The sequence below is a fragment of the Ailuropoda melanoleuca genome, chromosome 18 (genome assembly GCF_002007445.2).
Source record: "Ailuropoda melanoleuca isolate Jingjing chromosome 18, ASM200744v2, whole genome shotgun sequence".
NCBI lineage: Eukaryota > Metazoa > Chordata > Mammalia > Carnivora > Ursidae > Ailuropoda > Ailuropoda melanoleuca.
Window position 1 is genome coordinate 26,386,714 of NC_048235.1, and position 7,616 is coordinate 26,394,329.

Genomic DNA, 7,616 nt, shown 5'->3' on the forward strand with positions numbered 1-7,616 from the left:
CTCCAAGGGGTTACTTTCAAGTACTTCTCTAATTTACAGGGTGCATATTTTCTATTTCTATCTGTAATTCTGTGAAAATAAAGCAATTGTTCAATGGGTAGTAATATGAATGCAAAAATATGTCCCCTCTGAAGCATTAACATAATTTAATGTACATTCAACAAAATTAAAGCAGCCAATAAGGAATATAATTCTTATTTACATTTTGAAATGGTGGTAACAAAGGATCTCGTTGTCTGTTTTGTAAATGCAAGGTTCACACTGATTTACTCTCTTTAAAATTCTATGGACCATATAAGCTACTCAATTTAAAGTCTTCACTGTTGAATTCAAGCTTCTTTGGTTACGTGAAGACTAAGAATAAATACCGTCTAAGGGCTCAATATTTGTTTGTCCCTCCCCCCTCAAATTCCTGTGTTTAATATGGATATGTTGGTATTCAGAGGGGGGACGTTTGGGCAGTAATTAAATCATGAGGGTGGAAATTTCATCATGGGATTTTAGCCCTTTTAGACACAAAAGAGTTTGCTTTCTGTCTCTCTCCCTGCCATGTGAAGATCCACGGAGAAGATGCCCATCAGCAAACCAGGAAGAGAACTCTCACCAGAACCCAACCACACTGATATCCTGATCTTAGACTTCCAGCTCCAGAACTGTGAGAAATAATTTCTATTATTTAAGCCATCCAGTCAATGGTATGCACAGTAGCCTGAACAGACTAGGACAATCGATAGAGAAGAAAATATAATAATTTAATTTCTCCTGAATTCTATATAACATTAGTCATTAATCTATATCCATATGTAGTAAAGATATTTAAGCAGAGAGTACAATGCATAAGATACGCATTTACCAAGGTAAAGTGGACAGTGTTTATCTTAAATTGCATACATCTACTTAGACTTTTTTGGTTTTGTAATTTAGCCTGTTTTATAACTACTTCTATGAACTGCTTATTTATTTCAAGTTTTACAACATGTATTTCTCCTTTGACGAAATGCAGACCACAGATGTTGTAACAGAGCTTAAATTGTGACAAAAATTCAATTGTAGTAAAAGAAATACACCAGAAGTAGTACTCGAATCACTTTAAATTTTTTTGGAATTAGACATCAAGTAAGTTAAGATGTGCAGGGGAGAGCTGAGGGGTTATGATTTATATTTTAGGTTCTACTCATTATTAGAAATCAAAATCAATTTAAGACATCAATTTCAATAGTATTCTTATGTATAACTGAAACACAGAGATGCGTAATATTTGGTACAATAAAGATACATGGCTTCTAGTCTCTTGAGGCATCTGTCTTCATGAAAGAGATGAAGAGTGCCAGCTCATGAGTTGTGTAACCTTGAGACAATATTCCATTTCTACTTACGAGGATGAATAAATGTCATAATAAAGACCAACTATCATTTGTTATATACAAACTATGTGGTCCTTTTTTTTTTTTTGCTTTTTTTTCTGGATCTAAATAACTACAGGTGACATTTATGAGAAATGAAGTGTGCTGCATTCAATTGAGAAAGTAGAAGATTCTGTATCTCCATTAGCTTGTGAGAGGTTTCATCATTCTAGTCCTCTCCCGACAGCCTAATGATCTTTATTTTCCCCAAATTCACGTGGTCTACAACAGTCATTTGGCAATTAATTGTGCACTGAGTTAATACGCAATCAGTGTATATTTCAGTACACGTGTAGGAATCTAGAGGGAGGATTGTTCTGGTTCCCTGGGAAACACACGGAGACGGATTTAGATGAAGAAGGTTATTGGGGAATGCTTTGGGGAACAGTGGGGGTGAGGAAAGGAGGAAAAGGCAAAGGGAGAAATTGAACTGCCAGGCAAATGGCAGTAGTTCCTGCCAGTCCCTTCAGGGTGGCTCACTTGGTTGGGGAGGGGTGGGGTGGGGGTGGGGGGGGCAGCTCTCATTGCCTGAGGGCGAGTCCCAGGGAGGGACTGTGTTTGGAGCTAGCCCTTTGACTGTCAGTGCTTCTGGCTGATAAAATGAATCTAGTCCTGACGCCCGGATACCGGAGGAACAACACAGGATCCGCTTAGGCAGCGGTGGATGCGAGTTGAATAATACAGCCACAAGATGCAGATAGGCTGTTTTAAAAGCTGGCTTCTGAAAGTACCTACGGGCTGTGTGACCTTGGGCAAGTTGCTTAACTCTTCTGTCCATACTAAGTGGGGATAAGAATACTGCCGGTATCTCACTGGGTTATTGTGGAAACGGATGAGTTGACACAGAAAAGGACATAGCAGTTCTTGCAATATTGTGAGTACTCTGTAATTGTCTGCTATTATTATTAGAGATTGCTATAAAATAATGAAACTATTTTAAAAAACTAACTTACCCATATGAATATTTATTCCCGTAAAGGACAAGAGGGGCTAGTAATGAATAAACCCCCAAATCTCTAGTTGCTTAAAACAAGGATTATTTCTTGGCTGTGCTAGATATTCAGCATGAGTTGGCTGGTGCTTTCCTCATTCTGTGACCTGAGCTGACAGAACAGCCGCTAGCTAGATCACTGCCACTGGTATGGCAGAAAAAAAGAGAGAGAGCGAGAGCGAGAGCATTTTATTTGTATTCTTATATTTTTAAAGATTTTATTTATCAGAGAGAGAGGGAAAGAGAGAGAGACTGCATGTGCATGCGNAGAGAGAGCGAGAGCGAGAGCATTTTATTTGTATTCTTATATTTTTAAAGATTTTATTTATCAGAGAGAGAGACTGCATGTGCATGCGCACAAGTTGGGGGATGAACGGAGGGAGAGGGACAAGCAGCCTCTGTGCTGAGAGCAGAGCCCAACACAGGGCTCGATCCTGAGATCATGACCTGAGATGAAACCAAGAGCCAGATGCTTAACCAACACTGAGCCACCCAGGCGCCCCAAGAGATAGCATTTTAAATGCCTGCTGATTCTTAAAGCTTCCACCTGGAGATGATGCGTGTCATTTCCACTCACCGTCCATTGGTCAAAATAAATCACATGTGTACATATAACTCTAAGGGATGTGAAGGGAAGTACAGTCCCACCCGTTGGTCTGGAAGCAGAATCAGAATGACTTCATAATAGCACTGATGACTGTTACAGTTTAACTTTAAAAACTTACCTGGAAGTATATTACCCTGAATGACAGCTAACTTTATTGAGCACTTATTATGTGCCAGGCACTGAGATAAACAGCAATACTATGATATAGGTCCTATTAATATCCCAATATTGTACATTTTAAAAACCCCCGAGGCTTAGAGAAACTTGAACAACATCATGAATCTAGCAGGTGGTGAACACGGACTCAGATCCAGGCCTCTCTGATTGCGACGCTTGCTGTTTCCTCTAAGAACTTAAGTGGCACCACCATGAAGCAAATGTTTCCAAAATACATGCTTTTTAGGGGCACCTGGGCGGCTCAGTAAGTTGAGTGGCTGCCTTCGGCTCAGGTCATGATCTCAGGGTTCTGGGATCGGGTCCTGCATCAGGCTTCCTGCTCAGTGAGGAGTCTGCTTCTCCCTCTGCCCCTTTCCTGCTCCTGCTCTCTTCCTCTTTCTCTCTCTCTTATAAATTAATAAAATCTTAAAAAAAATACATGCTTTTTAAGTTTTTATTTCAAGGAATTGCTGTTGAAGTCTATTACTTAGAGGAGCTTAATTCCCAAAGTCAAGTCTCAAATGTAGTGAAAATTTCTTTCTTGTTCCTATGATGGCATTGGATGGGTAAACATGTGAATAGATAGCCCTCATTCTCAGACCAATGGAGACTCCACTTTCTTTAGCACAAGGCATGCAGGGGCTATCTTCCTTTCAGACAGCCGGGAGGATGCCTGTGGACTAGGCCTGGAAGTGTTGCACATAACTTCTGCTCATTTTCTGTTGGCTAGAAACTCAGTCACAGGGCTATTCTTGACCGCAAGGAAGGCTGGGCTATATAGTTAGCTGTGCGTGCCTGGCGAGTCTTGCTTGTGATATGACTATGCTTTTTTATTTTCATGTGGTTCAAATGGGATAAATGCATTTGAAGGTAGCATAGCGTATCTCGAAGCCACCTCATTGTTTGGCCTGCATTCCTCTGTCTTCATTACTCTAGGGGAGTGTCATATTTGGATTTATCGCACTCTTTAACATTTATTATCCTGCATTTCTTAACATGTTTTGTAGTTTGCTTTTGTGCTAATGGAGAGGCTATAGAATTCTTTACCTTTCCTTTAACTTCTATGTGAGATTTTGTAATAATCTGCAGGACTATGCGGAGGACACTTGAATAATAGTAAGCAGGAAAGAGCTGCAGTCTGACCCAGAGAAGGAGGGTTTCATGTGCTCCTGGCTCAGCACTGCCTGCTTCCGGGGCCACCAGACCACCAGGTGACACTGAGGTCTGGAAGGAGAGCAACGGCTTCAGACATATCCTCCAGATAGTCCCTTACACACTATAATAGGAATTTGTAAAGTGTCGCCCAGGGGATGTGGATTGCTAGCCTGGAAGGGAATTTTGAAATGTGATACAATGAATTGGGAGGTTTAGCTCTTATTAACTTTTGAGCAGGCAGGTGTGCTGTATTGCCCACTCCCAAGACTGATCGTAAAGTTAAGAAAGAGTCTTCAGACTGGGTTCTGTATTTTCCCATGATCCTAGGGTGGCCATCATTACTGGGAGGACGAGGGTCCAGTAACATCTAACATTTTAAACAATGTTTAAGTGCTTTTAAAGACAGTATTTTTTTTATTCTGTCCACTTGGGAAGGTCAGGGTCTCTGTTCTTCGGACTCAACTTTTTATTTCTAGCCCAGTCCAGGATCTCTGTATTTTGTTACAGGGAGCATGTATTAACAGGAGCTCTAAAAAGTTCACAAGGCAGATACTTGCATCATTATTTTTAGAAGAAAAAATGGGTTCGGTGAGATTATGATTTTCCTTAGGTCCAATAGTTGGTAATAGCACATTGAATGTGAAGTGAGTTCTTCCAATTCACTTGTTATTGTTCTTTCTGCCCAACTATGCTGCTTATCACATTCTTTTGAACATACCCAGGAGTAGCAACTATTCATTCTTTGAAGATAAGTTCCAGTTTGGAAATAGCCAAAAGAAGTCCAGTATTAAAGGTGGTGAATACAGTTGTTGACCAAGTTAGATAATGCGATTTGGGATTTAAAAAAGTGAGGTATATCTATAAAGTAACACATTTTTTGAGGCTTCTAAACTGGCACATAATACATATCTCTTAAATATTCGTTAGTTTTACTTGAGAAAAATGCAAAAATACTTCAAAATTCATATTTTGACTGTGTAGCCATGTGACTTTTACCTATATAAAAATGAGAACCATATCTAAGGAAATTGAAAACAGAAACTAACCAAGAGCAGAGTGCAGAGTTCAAACAATGGTCGTGTTTAAAAACTGAACTTTTGTTTTCAGTGATTTTTAATAAAGTCTCATATCAATCTGTGATTTGGCCTCTGAGGGGGGTTATATATATAAAGGTGGAGAGAGAATGAGCAGTTACTTCTATCCACTATGTGTTAGGTGATTTATTTCATTTAATCTTCAAACCAGTCTATGAAATAAATAATATTTCAGTTGTAAAGGTGAGGGAAGGGCTCATGGTTTTCAGTTACTGATCAAAGGTCACAAGGCAGTAGGAGGCAGAGCTAGAATTAGAATCCAAGTCCATCTGTTTTAAAACCAAGGTCTTTCTTCCAGACAATGCTGGCTCTTTTCAAAGGGATAATAAGAGGGTGGAGTTGTAGTAGATTGAATGGTCGTTCCACCAAAATATGTCCAGGTCCTAGAACCGGTGAATGACCTTATTCATAAAAAGGGTCTTTGTAGATGTAATTAATAATCTCAAAATGAGATCATCCTGGATTATTTGAATGGGTCCTCAATCTGACAACAAGTGTCCTTATATGAGATACACAGGGGAGATACAGAAGGGGAGGAGAAGACCATGTGAAAATAGAGGCAGAAATTTGAATGATGCAGCCCTAGCCAGGTACCTGAAGCTGGAAGAAGCAAGGAAGAGATTGTCCCTAGAACCTGGGAAGGGAGTGCTGCCCATGGACAATTTGATTTCAGATTTTTGGCATCCAGAATGATGTGAGAATTAATTTCTGTGTTTTTCACACACCAAATTTGTTGTAATTTGTTACAGCAGCCCTAGAAAACCAGTATAGGAGGTGTGGGGAGGAACATCCATGGAGGATGGACACACTGATTTGTTTAAGAGCAAAGAAGAAACGACACTATCTTTGGAAACCGGTAGGCCTGGGGTTGAACCCCAGCTCTGCTACTGATCAACTTTGTGTCGTGGAGAAATACTTAAACCTCTCTAAGGTTAGGTTTCCTCATCTGCGGAATAGAAATTATAATGGATTTCTCATCGGATTGTAAGGATTTAATGAGAGTATATAAAACATTCAGCATAAGAAATCAGTTCCTCTGTGGATCAGAAGAATATTTAATAGTGAAATAAAACATTATTTTTGAGTTTGAGTAGCTCATATAATTTTGTAAATGAGGCAGATAATGCAATATAGTGTTATATGGTCCATAACAGAGAGAAATATGAGATAGCAATGGCTGTTCATCATATATTTGTTCCCAATATCACAAAAACTGTAAATAACCTAAATATCCATGCAGAAGAATGATTAAATAAATTATGGTATAAATGGAATACAAGCTAGCCCTAAAAAGGATGTTATAGAAATACTATTATAAATACTACCATAAATACTGTAATAAGAGTTAAATAAAAGAACTATTTGAAACCTGTTTAGAAGTAGTTAGATATTTAGATCCCCCCAACCCACACCTTGATTCCATAGTAAACAGCCCTCCAGTTCTCTCTAGCATAAAACTTGTGGTACCAAAGTTCTGCCTTTAAGCTCACAACTTCCATCTGCTTTTTAGCTCCCTTCCGTAAATATGAGAAGACACAGAACATTACCAGATAGCTGAGGAAAGTCTCTAAATGAAAGAAACCAAGACAAAAGTGCAGTTTGGTGGAAAAACATTTTTAAAAATTATCATCAATATTCCCAGAAAGATAAGCACAAAACTATTTTATGTATAAAAAGAAGAGGATGCTTCAAAATCAAGGTCCAAAAACAAAACAGAACTTGAAAGTTAAGAAGAAAAAACATGGCAAAAATTATAAATACTCAAAATGAGATTTGGAAGTAAAATTAAGGAATTTCTTTCTATAAGTGCAGCAAAACTGTTAAACCAAACCAAACCAAACCAAACCAAACCAAGAAAACAGAAATGGAAAATAAGTGAGAAAAGATTAAAGCATCAGAATACCAGTTGAAAGTCACAGAGTTTCAGAAAGAGATTCCAGAGAAGTGGCAAGGAGGAATTCATCAACAAAACAATTCAAGATTACTTCTTGAAACAGAAGGATATAATTTTTTATTTTTTTTATTTTATTTTTTTTTAAATATTTTATTTATTTATTTATTTGACAGAGATAGAGACAGCCAGTGAGAGAGGGAACACAAGCAGGGGGAGTGGGAGAGGGAAGAAGCAGGCTCATAACGGAGGAGCCTGATGTGGGGCTCGATCCCATAACGCCGGGATCACGCCCTGAGCCGAAGGCAGACGCTTAACC